We start from the raw sequence: 11,394 nt of genomic DNA on the forward strand, positions 1-11,394 counted from the left end.
ATGTGAAAGTACACTTGGGTTTTATCAGACAACCAGGAGATATTGGGAGGTGTGGTGGTCATGGTGAAAGGGCTGAGATTTCCAGTAGGCAATATAGTGGGTGTTCATTTACCACTGTCAGGGGACTGTGATAAATCGAAGACTGAGGGCCAAATTCCAATCTCAGTTATATCTGTATAAATCTGGAGTTACTCTATGGAAGTCAGTGAAGTCACTCCAGATTAATGCCAATGTAACAAAAAATCAGAATCTGGACCATTGTCTTCTAATAGTTTTATTCCTCTTTATAAAACAATAAAGCCAAGGCATAACCATCCATCTTCAGCCAGCATTTCATGGGCATCCAGAGTTCCAGTATTTGTAGATATCCTATATTCAAATCCACATCTGTTCCAGGAGTTGTAAAAACATCACAAAGGGCTCTTTTATGCTGTCTGACCCCACTGCATAATGCCCCAGAGCTGTGCACCACCAGGAACGTGCCAGCTGGCAGACAGAATCCAGGCAAAACAGCAGTGAGGTGACGTGTTTAACAAAGGATCAGGGTGCAGTGGAGGGTGGTGGCAGGGGGAAAGAGGAAGGGGTTTTTTTTGTAATAAAGTGACAAAGTATTTTCTTCCCTAATTTTCTTGCAATTCCTATTTATACAAAGTATCTTGATCACTGTGTTGCTAAAAAGAGGTTTTAAATGTGAGCTAACCTGAAAGCAAGGGAAACCTGTAAACAATGAAATTACCAGTTGCTATTACTTTTGGACACCTTTTCTGTATTGTGACTTGTGTGGAAATGTACAGAATAAAAGTGAAGAAGCTCACTCATTGGTTGGGCCAAGTTTCCTTGTGTTATTCCAGTGAAGCCAGGTTGCTGCAGCTGTCAGTGCTGCAGAACGATTTTGAGATTCAAAAGCAGTAGAAAGCTCGCGAGGCTGGGCAAGAGGTTGTGAGTGTTGTTTCATTAGCGCAGAGTGAAGCTGAAGGCAGGTTAAGTTGAACAAGTGGAACTCTACTAAATCCTGTGCACTGCTCTGTCCATGTGATTGCATTGCTTCCAGCCCCATTCCTCACATTCCCTGTTTTCCAGGTGTGCCTCAGTAACGGTCTCTCCAGGAACCTGGGGGCCTCTCACTGCAGTTCCACTGATTGGGACACGGTGAGGGATCAGAAACTCACATTTTGGAGTATTGGGCTTGGGATCAGCCCCTGTTCCAAACTAAGTCAGAAAAAGCTGCTTATATAATTTGCCCTGGGGACCATGGTGGCATAAGAGGTTATAGTGCACTGGCCTTTCACAAATGTTTCTGGTGTGATCATCCTCGTCTCTTGATAGGGCACACCACAAACCCCCCAGTGTTCAGCTTGCCTGGCAGGCTGCTCAAGAGAAACTAAGCAGGACTGAGGAGCATGGGCCGATATATCACCTGGAGGTCTTGCCCAGTCTTCCAAAGAGCCCAGTTTTCAAAAGCTTTGTGCTTGTGACCCGCCCCCAGTTTCCAAGATTAACTCAGGGAAAGCAGGTTCTCAGTTTAATAATGTTTTGGTTGCTCACCCAGAGACACATGTTGGGTCTGTTTTTCCCCCCCCAACAGGAGTCTCTGTGGTGGCCAGCGTTTGCTCTCCTGTCCTGCACGGCTCCCCTCCATGCTCCAGTCAGCAATCTCCATTTGCTTTAAGCCAGAGGGCTTCAGTCTCTGTATCTCTCCTATTTGATCCAGTAAGGCATCATTTTGTAAGGCATCCTCTCTTTTCCTTTCGTGAAATTGTATTTGGCGGGCTTCTTCCTCCTCTGTTGCCACTTCTGCCACGGGCAGGGCCTGCAGCACAGACATCTCGCCAGCACGCTGTTCTGTTATTCTCTCCTCCATCTCACCAACGGTCACTTCTCAACTGCCATGGAATCATCAGCATCCAGCATTCTGTTTGTCTGTTTTAAAACCTAAACCCCCTTTTCCTGCTGTTTGAGCCAGTCTAGCAATAAAAAAAAAAAAAAAAGGCTAACTCTACTGTGTATGCAGGGAGGGTGGGGAATTGTCATGATTGTGTGCAATGTTGTGTCCCTTTACATATCAACAGAGCTGAGAAACTTGCACTCAGCACTACCCCCACTGTGGCTAGTTCTAGCCAGTGCTGTCAGTCCCTGTCTTTCATATGCAGTAAGGGCCACGTTCATACTGGTCCTGGGGCTCCTTTGCACCAACAGGCTGGTACAAAGTGGCCGCAGGAGCTATTCTCTGGGAATACCCCAGTGCTCTCTGAAAGGTGCAGTCCTGCCTCCACAACCACATCCAGTGTAGGAGGCATTCCAGGCTTACATCCCACTGATTCAGCATCCCACACTTCTGAGCGTTTAAAGTCAAGCACTAGTGTAGTGGCATCAGAGATTTCAACCACCACTTCACATGCCACAGGAATTTTCCTTGTTACTTGGCAGTTTAGCTGCTGCAGGGCTGGTTTCTAACAAATAGTTCTCCTGGAAATTCACAATATGGAGATCTCCCAAAATGCCATATTGTTTTTGCTTCCCATGCCCAAGGATATAAATGTGTCTCTCAAAATGGGAGTGTCACTTATTGGGCTCTATTCCACCCATTCTTCCCGCATCTCTGAAATGCGCCAGGCCCCAAACTGTTTCTTCAGTCATAGAAATGTAGGTCTGGATGGGGCCTCAAGAAGACATCCAGTCCATCCCCCTGCACTGAGGCAGGATTAAGTACACCTAGACAATCGCTGACAGGTATGTGTTTGTGCAATATACAGTGAAATGTGTGCAACTGATCACCCTTCTTATCAACATCCCCTCTTAAAAGACCACCTCCAAAGAATAGTCAAACATACTGGGTTTACCCCACACCATGTGTAGTCAATTACATCAGTGCAAATTAGGTGTAAAACACTAACATCAGAATGGTAGCACATTGCACTTTCTTTGTACTAATGCAAGTGAGTACTCAATGGAGAACTGGATGAGTAGGACCATGGCCTCGTCTACACTATGGGGTTAGGTCGAATTTAGCCGCATTAGGTCGATTTAAAAATGACTGCGTCCACACAATCAACCCCGTTCTGTTGACCTAAAGGGCTCTTAAAATTGATTTCAGTACTCCTCCCTGATGAGGGGAGTAATGCTAAAGTTGACCTTGCTGGGTCGAATTTGGGGTAGTGTGGACGCAAATCGATCGTATTGGCCTCCAGGAACTATCCCAGAGTGCTCCATTGTGACCGCTCTGGACAGCACTTTCAACTCCAATGCACTAGCCAGGTACACAGGAAAAGCCCTGGGAACTTTTGAATTTCATTTCCTGTTTGGTCAGCGTGGCAAACTCAGCAGCACAGGTGACCATGCAGTTCCCCCAGAATCACAAACGAGCTCCAGCATGGACCGAAAGGGAGACACTGGATCTGATTGCTCTATGGGGAGAAGCATCTGTGCAGGCCAAATTCCGATCAAAAAGAAGAAATGCAAATATATATGCCAAAATTGCACAGGGCATAGTGGACAGAGGCTACAACAGGGACACACAGCAGTGCCGCATGAAAGTTAGAGAGCTCAGGCAAGCCTACCAAAAGACAAAGGAGGCAAACGGTCACTCCAAGTCAGAGCCCCATACATGCAGCTTCTATGATCAGCTGCATGGCATTCTAGGGGGGACCCTACCACTATCCCACCACTGTCCGTGGACACCTGCAAGGGGGGAGTCTCACGCAACAGGGAGGAGGATTTTATGGATGAGGAAGAGGAGGAGGAGGAGAATGCGTAGCAGGCAAGCGGCGACTCTGTTCTCCCCGGTAGCCAGGACCTTTTCATCACCCTGGAGCCAATACCTCCCAAGCAGGATCCCCGATCCTGAAGCTGGAGAAGGCACCTCTGGTGAGTGCACATTTGTAACTACAGTATAGGATTTAAAAGCAATAGTGTTTAATGTTTGATTTGCCCTGAAGAATTGGGATGCATTCGCGGCCAGTACAGCTACTGGAAAAGTCTGTTCACATGTCTGGGGATGGAGCGGGAATGCTCCAGGGACAGCTCCATGAAGCTCTACTGGAGGTACTCTGAAAGTCTTTGCAGAAGGTTTCTGGGGAGGGCTGCTTTATTTTGTCCTCCATGGTAGGACACTTTACCATGCCAAGCCAGTAGCAAATATTCTGGAATCATTGCAGCACAAAGCATGGCAGTGAATGGTCCTGGGTTTTGGTCGCATTCAAGCAATATTAGATCTATATCTTTCTGCGTTAGGCTCAGAAGAGTGATATCGTTCATGGTCATCTGGTTGAAATAGGGGAATTTTTGTAAGGGAACAGTAAAAGGACCCTGTTCATGCTGGGCTGTTTGTGCTTGGCTAAAAGGGATCATCCCAGATAATAGCCACGTGGTGGAGGGGAGGGGTGAAGGGCTCATCCCGGAGAATAGCCATATGGCGGGGGAGGGGAGAAGTGATCAGCCCAGAGAATAGCCTCGTTGTGGAGTGGGGGTAGGTGTGGGCTGCACATCCACCCAAAAACTGCAGTCTCTCCTTTTAAATGTGAAACCCAACCCATTGCTTACTCTGGGAAAAGAAGGCGCTGCAGTTTGAAAACATTCCACATGTTATGAAGGCATTAGAAGCCAACCCCGTGTACCAAAAGGCTTACCATGGCTGCCTGGAAACTGCATTCTGTTGCCCAGCCGTGTGTGATGTGTCACCATACCAGCAGGCGCTCAATATAAAAGGCAAAATGTGACCTTGTACCTAAAGCACATGTGCTGTCTGCTGTGAATTGCTTGATTCACTGTGAAAGAGCCTCCCTTTTGTTCTCAGAAATGTATCATCTTAAATTTTACTCTCCCTTTTTATCTCCTCCCAGGTGCAAATGTTTCTACGCTCCCCCTATCATCTCCATCCCTGAAGTTATCGCAGATTAGGCGGCGAAAAAAACGCACTCGCAATGACATGTTTTCCAAGGTCATGCAGCCCTCCTGCACTGATAGGGCACAGCTTAATGCATGGAGGCATTCAGTGGCAGAGGCCAGGAAAGAATTAAGTGAACGCAAAGAGTGGAGGCAGGATGCAATGCTGAGGCTAATGGGGGAGCAAACGGACATGCTGAAACATCTGTTGGAGGAGCAAACGGACATGATGAAGTGTCTGTTGGAGCTGCAGGAAAGACAACAAGAGTACAGACCCCCGCTGCATCCACTGTATAACTGCATGTCCTCCTCCCCAAGTTCCATATCCGCCTCACCCAGATGCCCAAAAACGCGGGGGAGGCTCCGGGCACCCAGCCACTCCACTCCAGAGGATGGCCCAAGCAACAGAAAGCTGTCATTCAAACAGTTTGATTTTTAGTGTGGCTACAATAAACAAACTGGCCTTGTCCTTCCCTCGTCTCCCACCCCACCCGGGCTACCTTGTCCGTTATCTCATTTCTTTTTAATTAATAAAGAAAGAATGCATGGGTTCAAAACAATAGTTACTTTATTTTGAAGGGGGGAGGGTGGTTGTCTTACAGGGAATTAAAATCAACAAAAGGGGCAGGTTTGCATCAAGGAAGAACACACTCAACTGTCACACCGAAGCCTGGTCAGTCATGAAACTGGTTTTCAAAGGCTCTCTGATGATCAGCGCGCCTTGCTGTGCTCATCTAATCGCCCTGGTGTCTGGCTGCTCAAAATCGGATACCAGGCGATTTGCCTCAACCTCCGACCCCACCATAAACATCTCCCCCTTACTCTCATAGATATTATGGAGCACACAGCAAGCAGCAATAACAATGGGAATGTTGGTTGCGCTGAGGTCTGACCTAGTCAGCAAACAGTGCCAGCGAGCTTTTAAACGTCCAAAGGCACATTCTACCACCATTCTGCACTTGCTCAGCCTATAGTTGAACTGCTCCTTACTACTGTTCAGGCTGCCTGTGTAAGGCTTCATTAGCCATGGGAGCAAGGGGTAGGCTGGGTCCCCAAGGATAACTATTGGCATTTCAACATCCAATGGTAATTTTTCTGGTCTGGGAAGTAAGTCCCTTCTTGCAGCTGCTCGAACAGCCCGGAGTTCCTAAATATGTGAGTGTCATGCACTTTTCACGGCCATCCCATGCGGATGTCGGTGAAACATCCCTTGTGATCCACCAGTGCTTGCAGCACCATTGAGAAGTACCCCTTGCAGTTCACGTACTGGTTGGCAAGGTGGTCTGGTGCCAAGATGGGGATATGCATTCCGTCTATCGCCCCACCACATTTAGGGAGCCCCATTGCAGCAAAGCCATCCAGTATGACCTGCACATTTCCCTGAGTCACTACACTTGATAACAGAACGTCAATGATTGCATTGGCTACTTGGATCACAGCAGCCCCCACAGTAGACTTGCCCACTCCAAATTGATTCTCAACTGACCGGTAGCAGTCAGGCATTGCAAGCTTCCACAGGGCTATTGCCACTCGCTTTGCAACTGTCAGGGCAGCTCTCATCTTTGTATTCCTGCGCTTCAGGGTGGGGGAAAGCAACTCACAGAATTCCAGGAATGTGGCCTTACGCATGCGAAATTTTCACAGCTGCTGTGAATCATCCCATATCTGCAACACTATGTGGTCCCACCAGTCTGTGCTTGTTTGCCTGGCCCAGAATCGGCGTTCCACTGTATCAACCAGCCCCACTGCAGCCATGATGTCCCAATTGCCACAGCCCGTGCTTTCAGGAACGTCTGTGTCCATGTCCTCATCAAAATCATCCTCGTGCTGGTGTCTCTTAGCCCGGTTCTGCATATACTCCAGTATAATGCGCGAGGTGTTTACAATGCTCACAACAACAGCGGTGACGGTGAGCTGAGCAGGCTCCATACTTGCCATGGTATGGCATCTGCATGCATCCGACAAAGTGGGCATTCACCCATGAAAGCTTATGCTCCAACACATCTGTTAGTCTTAAAGGTGCCACAGGACTCTCTGTTGCTTTTTACAGATCCAGACTAACAAGGCTACCCCTCTGATACCTAAGGTGTGAAACGATTGTCTGCCGTTGCTTTCACGGAGGGAGGGGCGCCTGGCGACATGTACCCAAAACCACCCGTGACAATGTTTTTGCCCCATCAGGCATTGGAAGCTTAACCCAGAATTCCAATGGGCAGCGGAGACTGTGGGAACTGTGGGAAAGCTACCCACAGTGCACTGCTCTGTAAGTCGATGCTAGCCATGGTAGTGAGGACACACTCTGCTAATTTAATGCGCTTAGTGGGGACATACGCAATCGACTGTATAAAATCGATTTCTATAAAATCAACCTAATTTCATAGTGTAGACATACCCCATGTTTCTCTCGAATAGGAGAGCACCAGTGTTAAGCAAATTATTTTTGACAGAACCACAAATGTGTCCCACTAGAGATGATACAGTACACTGAAAATGTTAACTACATACACACATGAAGTTGGCTTTAGTGATTTATGACTACAGCTGGGAGATTTTATTTCTTTTTCTTTTTTTTTTGTTGCAACTAGTAAGTCAGCTGAAAATGCATTGGGGGGCATTGGTCAAATTTAGCAAACATGAAAGGATTCAACTGGGTAATTTATAGAGTCCAAGGCCAGAAGGGACCTTTATGATCCAGTCTGACCTCCTGTATAACACAGACTAACAACTTCCCCCAACAAATTCCTAGAACAGATCTTTTAGGAAAAACATCCAATCTTGATTTTAAAATGGCCATGAAATGATGAATCCACCATGACCCTTGGGAAGTGGTTCCAATAGTTAATTACCCTCACTGTCAAAAATGTACACCTTATTTCCAGTCTGAATTTCTCTAGCTTCTCATTCCAGCTATTAGATCATGTTATACTTTTCTCTGCTAGATTGAAGAGCCCACTATAAATGTAGACACTTAGACCTTAAGCAAGTCAGCATGCCACAGATGCCCATTTGACACTACGCTGTGTTAGTAACTCTTGTCACCAACTCTTGTCTCACACTGATATCATGAAATTTATATAAAAGGTGGCATGTAATATATTATTTGACAGCTGATAACACACTGGTCATTAATGTTACTGTGAAATGTTTGTAACAACACTGTAGGTGAAATTAGGGATGCTCTCTGGCATTATGTCCTGGAGACTATAAACTGACAAAGGTGACAAAACAGGTTTCTTCCTATATAAACAGAAAATAAAATATGGCGGCAGATGCCCTGTCCAGGAAACGAGGTCTGACCTGCTACCTGCTGGTCAGCCAATGGCTAACCCTCCTGCAGCTTTGTAAGTGGGGGAGGTGTGACCCAATCTATCAACATCTTTCTTAAATGAGGATACCAGAACTGGGCACAGTATTCCAGCAGTGGTCACTCCAATGCCAAAAACAAAGGTAAAATCACCTCTCTACTTCTCTTCGAGATTCCCCTATTTATGAATCTCATGATTTCATTAGATCTTTTGGCTACAACGGGAGCTCATGTTCAGCTGATGATCCACCACGACTGCCACATTTTTTTCAGAATCACTGCTTCCCAGGATAGAGTCCCCCATTCTGTAAGTATGGCCTACCTTCTTTGTTCCTAGATGTATTCATTTACATTTAGCCATATTACAACTCTATTGTTTGCTTGGGCTCAGTTTACCAAGTGATCCAGAGTGCTCTGAATCCTTACAAGAAACATGGCCAAGGATGCTACTATGCTCATACTCAAGGATGAGGCGTTCTACAAGCAGTAATGTGACATGCACCAGCCCAGGCATCAAAAGACTAAAGATTACTCCCAAGAGACGAGAAACACTAATGCTGAAACTCAGCATAAAAAATCCATACACCGAGACATGGAATCAGCAGGACTCTCTGGCAACTACACAGAGAGCCAGACAAAAGATTGTGAATGATCAATATTCACAATCAGACTGTTGTTTAACCAAAGAGCGAGTGGAGATCAGTAGTAGTGAGTGTAATAGAACCTTGTGATTGCAGCTCAATCTATCTATTATACATTCATCGTCAAGGCATCGAAGTATCATTCAAAAAAATAGAACAGGTGGTGGCTTGCTGAGTAGTTCTCGCTGATCCCAGGGTAAAGAAGGAGATGTGGTTTTTTAAGCCTGACTGCACAGTTCTGCAGAAGCTGGAAACTATTTTGAGAGTGGTAGCAGAGGGTCTCTTACCAAAGAGCTGAAATAGTCCAATGCTGGCGGAACGTTCTGGGAAAGTTCTGAGAAAACCAAAACTATTTCTGAACTGTGCTTTGGCTCTTCCATCCTGTATCCCTATCCCTATCCCAACCCACCTTGCTGCGGGGCCCATGCTGGGGCAGCAATTGGCACACAAGGATTTGATTATATATTTGCTGATATAACTAGCCAGCAGGAGCTAGAATTTTGTGTGTTGGGTGGAGTGTGATTCCATGGTTGCTTCATACCTATATATCTGTCTGTATATACACATACTTGGTCAATTTCTCTGCTGCTAAAAATGTGCAGAGCACCAATTGATTTCAATGTTGCTCTGCTAATTTAGGCCAGCAGAAAAACATTCAGGGGGCAACTGAAATTCACTGATGGGTGAAATGGTCTAAATATTGTCTGCAAAGCATTTTTGAATACTTTGGGATGAACAGCATTATATAAATGTGAGGAATCATTATTATTCTGGACATTCACTTTTTCTCATTTTTCTCCCTCTTCTGCCATATCATATGAAGTATAAAGCAGAAGGGCAGACATAACTGTGGTGTACGATTGAAAAAGATGGCAGAACAAAGACAATGAGTAACTCTACCAGCTTCTCAATGCATTTGCAGCTATTTAAAGTTCTCAAAGTCCTGCCCACAGTTCCTCCCGTAGTTCTCAACCACATGCCACATAATGATGAGGCAAGGAACTGCTATTTAAGATTTATTCCCAGACAAGAACACAATTAATATTATGGTGAAGTGTTACCAAGATTATAGTTAATGTTGTAGAATGAAACATATCTATTAATTTAAAACATCAGTAGTATGTTTATATCCATACATTATAAGTGTGTGTTTGTTTGAAAGTTTGCTGCATTTCAAAAACCTAAATATCAGAATTTCTAGGCAGACTAAGTTAAGGTTCCAACACTAGCACTGAGATGTGGTCTTTGACCTGTACCATGAAAGCACAGGAAAATCTGGTCACTGGTCTCTAGTTAGCAAGAGGATTTCCATTTTTCAGTACTACAGGACAGTGTGTAAAGTATTTTAGTGCAATAATGGCAGTCTGTGACTTGTAGTTGACAGCAAAATGGGGGATAGTAATTAGGATCAGTAGGTATACTTTAAGTTGGTAATTGAAACTTAAATGAATATTTTCACACTTTCTGCAATTAAGGATTTTTTGAAAAATGACAATTTTCTGGATTTCAATTTTTTTTAAAAACTTCAATATCCTAATAGTATTGATTTAAATTGACAGTGACTTTAACCATTACCGAAAGTAAGTGCTCAGAACTTTCTGAAAATCAGATGTGTCAATTTTGGCACACTGAACACGCAATACCTAAAAATCACTAGTCACTTCTGAAAATCTTGGCCTAACTAGCTATTGAATGTTGTGGAATTCAGAGACACCATAGCAATTGTGGCCAGAAGTGGACACAACCAATTTTTTCCAGTTTCAGCATCTTTCTTGCTATCCATCTATTTGCAGGACCGGTCCACAACGTTTTGGCACCTGAGGCGGGGAGCTCAAATGATGCCCCCATATCCCCTCGCTTGGGACAAAACTTTGAAAGGTCTCAATTCTGCCTTCTTCCTGTTCTACTATACTCATGGTACTGCTCTGCTATGTACCCCAATAAAGGAAAACTAACAACTTAAAATGCCTTGTTCAAAAATTTTAAGTAATACTTAACTTTCAAATGCCTGAACAGCAAATGTAACTTTTCTTGTCTGCATAGTAAACACTGGCATTTGTATCAGTTTGAATAATCAAAGTGGTGCTTTCCATGCCTTCTTGGTTGCAAAGATTTGAACTGCTTCCTGAAGGTCCACAGTCTGGGCCAGCTCATGCTCTACTGAGATGGTTGCAAGGCCAACCAGCCTCTTCTGTGTCATTGTGGAGCGTAGACATGTTTTTATTAACTTCAGCTTGGAGAAGCTGTGCTCTCCACTGGTAAGTATTAGAAGTATGCGCAGAGCAACAAAAGCATTTGGAAAGAGGGTGGTCATCTTATTTGTGCACATATATTCCAGAACAGCCTTTAGAGTTGATCCTGCTGAAATGTATCTTGAAAGGGTTTTCAGTTCATCACCTAAATCATTTGCATCAATATTGCACATGTCATCATGTGTCAACATTGTCTTTAGTGCCCTGCATTGCTGGTGTAGGTCTTCTTCACGTATAGTGAGGAGTTTTGGAATATCATACAACATCCCAAATATACTGCTGTGTTCCTTGAACTGCATGAAACGTTCTTCAACTG

Source organism: Trachemys scripta, chromosome 1, assembly GCF_013100865.1.
Source record: "Trachemys scripta elegans isolate TJP31775 chromosome 1, CAS_Tse_1.0, whole genome shotgun sequence".
Taxonomy (NCBI): Eukaryota; Metazoa; Chordata; order Testudines; family Emydidae; genus Trachemys; species Trachemys scripta.